The sequence below is a fragment of the Opisthocomus hoazin genome, chromosome Z, assembly GCF_030867145.1.
Source record: "Opisthocomus hoazin isolate bOpiHoa1 chromosome Z, bOpiHoa1.hap1, whole genome shotgun sequence".
In the NCBI taxonomy this organism is placed as follows: Eukaryota; Metazoa; Chordata; class Aves; order Opisthocomiformes; family Opisthocomidae; genus Opisthocomus; species Opisthocomus hoazin.
This window is the reverse complement of record NC_134454.1, coordinates 86,141,028-86,144,011: the sequence shown is the minus strand read 5'-3', so window position 1 is coordinate 86,144,011 and position 2,984 is coordinate 86,141,028. Positions and strand designations below refer to the sequence as shown.

Sequence of the window (2,984 nt, the reverse complement as noted above, 5' to 3'; positions counted from 1 at the left end):
GCGCTGGAGGTTAGAGCAGGGCCCTTGTGCCACAGAATCAAAGGAGGTTATTCACATTATACTAGCTAGTACAAAAAGCAAATCTATTCCAAAAATATTTGCATATCAATATGAAATCAGAATAAGTCAGTAGATTTGCAAATTTAGATTTATACAAAGTGAACTCCTTCATCAGACGCAAAAAAGATTCGATTCTATCCATCCAAGTCAAAACTGTCTATGCTTGGTCACATAATGCCCATTTGAAAAATCAACTTCTTATCCCTTCTAAATAAATTAACGAAGCAATAGTGCCACAATAGGCAATACTATAAAAGAGAAGCCAAAGAAATATGTCCTTCCATACCGAAGCAAAGACTGTACAGTTTGTTTAATAAATCAGCAGGGGTAGGGCAATGCAGAGTCTGGTAAGCAGTGAATGGTGAACGGTGCTGTGTATCCTCTCTACCCCTGCACAGAAAGGCATTTGAGGAAAACCAGTGTGTGTCCTCTCCCATGTATAAATTCTTTCCTCTGTGGCCTGTGAAGACAGTTTCTGCTGAAGGAAAGGCACCTTCAGCTCTCAAGAGTACTCCTGCAAGGGAAGCCAGATATGTCACAGTGCAAAATAGTAATTAAACATACCTTTCACTCTGTAGTCCCTTTAGAAATTACAAGGGCTCCAGAATTTTGTGAAGAAGAGTCATTCCTGTAAAGACTGAAAGCTCTTTGTGGAAGGTATTGACTTCATTTGAACATGTGATGCAACCAAGGACAAGGGTGCTCTGTGCTCACGGGAGGATTTTCAGTTCCGTAACAAAACCAGAGACCTCAACACCTAGTCACCTGCAGCTGCCTTTTCCTTGCTCTCTTTTCTGATATCCTTGCTCATAACAAGGTGCCGTGTTAAAGGGTTTAAGTGATTCAAGGAGTCTGATAAGCAGCAAGGGGAAAGTCCTCCCATTGAATCACGAGGTTCAGAGTTGAATCTCCTTGCTTTCTAAACTCCTTCTCAAAGAGGAACCCAGGTGCAGCTGTATCCACTCCTAGTCCCAGACTTGGCCAACAGTTTATGTGTAAGGGCTTAAGTATGTAACAACTTGTCAGTGTCAACATTGGTCTGTCAGAGCCCTCCCAGGGACTTTCACTGAAACAGTTTCACAAAGTTGAAAAACAGGTAACTTGTTCAAGCGACAGATTCAGTATTGCCATGGATAAATGCGGTGTCTACAAAAACCGAGTTCAAGTGAATAGTTTAGTGCTTTAGTTAACAACATATTCCCAGGGACATGTCCTATAATGTCTAAGGAGTGACTCTTGTGCTCACTGGGGCAGCAGATATACTAAAATTGGAATGATACAGAGAAGATTAGCATGGTCCCTAGAATTTTTCCCTGGAGGTTTTTAAAAAACCCCTGGAGGATTTTCAAAAATGTGTAGATGTGGCAATTCAGGATATGGTTTAGTAGGAATGGTGGTGTTGGGTGAATGGTTGGACTTGATGATCTTATAGGTTTTTTCCAACCTATGATTCTATGATTCTGCCCAAAAAGGCACCCCTTCTTGAGGGGGGGGAAGAGAGGTTCAGGCCGGTTGACCCGTCCATCAGGTCAGATTTGCATTTGGCACCTCCTCCAAAAAAGGGTTTTCAAGTGCCAGTATTTATGCTTTTGAGATCTTGGCGAGGTGGGACTAAGTCAATTATTACATGTCGACTGGCTCTTGGCATCGCATGTTGTGTTGTCAGAAGCGGGACTCAGCAATTCGTCACGCCCTGAGGCGGTGAGCTTAGTATGTGCTTACAGGGGCCTTCTGTTTTTTAACTGAAGCAACATCTGGCTGTGCGCCCCGCGTGCCACTTAGTTGATAGCAGTGAGCCATCATCCGTTACTTCAGGCTGGTAAGATAAGCGAAGTTCATTGCTCAAGTAGACCTGCTCCCTTCTGTTAACTCTTCGGTGCTTACACACCAGTCCGAGCAAGTCTTCCTCTTGCATTGACAAGTCCAGAAAGGCCTTGACCCACCCAAGGCTGTGTACAAATCATAGATAGCACAGAGCTGATTTGTGGAGGCAACTCCCCATGCTGTGCTGGTTTCAGCTGATTTTATTAGTTTATTTGTTTGTCACCTCTTGCATCCCCTTAAGGTCTTTCATGGCAGCTGCACAGAGATTTTTATAAAGATTAAAGAAGTCAGCTTCATAGTCACTCCTCTTTGGACGGTGAGGAACCGCTGGGTTTGCTATGCACATAACAGCTTCAGGCACAAAGAAACATTTTCCATACAGCTACAGCAGTCATGGTGTTAGACCCTCACATATCCTGAATCCTCTAATTTTGAGTTTGTACCCTTAGTCAGGAGCAGAATACAAGCTCAGGCTTTACAACTCTCTCAAAGAAGAAAAGTTAACAGGTACTGTTGTGCAAAGACGTCTTCACCATCACGAATGACAGTGTTGTAAACAGGTCAGGGATCTAAAGTACTTCTAGAACTGGAAAAAAACACGTATTGGGCTAAAAAGTCTATAGGGTCTGCCTGGACCTCCATGGTCTACAGGACATATTTTTATATGTTAGTGGGATGGTCTGTATGTCAAGAGCGGCACACATGCCTGCACAGATCTCTTGTTTCATTATTTTACTGGACAGAACAAAAGATACTTTTATTCAGTGGAAACATGAGCATCCTAAAGGAAACTCTTTCCACTGAAATATTTTTGGACCTGGGATTACCATACAGGGTTTTGCTCAGATCCCTAAATGGATGCTCCCTGGGAAACAGGAGGTTACAAAAGCAGATGTCTGCTAGACACAATTGGCTATTTCCCCCCAAGAGGCAAAGTCACTCAATTTGCTGAGTGAAGAAACCACTACAGCACAATATATAATATCTCAAGGCATTCGTTTCAGGACACAGCATTCTTTCATTATCCACTCACAGCCTTCAGCATTTATTCAGACACACATTATTAAACCACAGCTAATTATTAAATATTTAACAAAGAC

General features: G+C 42.6%; 1 pseudogene; it reads left to right on the top strand.

Annotated features, from left to right (window-relative positions):
* Positions 1-1,298: 1,298 nt before the first annotated feature.
* Positions 1,299-1,362, top strand: LOC142358979 (U6 spliceosomal RNA; annotated as a pseudogene).
* Positions 1,363-2,984: the final 1,622 nt, after the last annotated feature.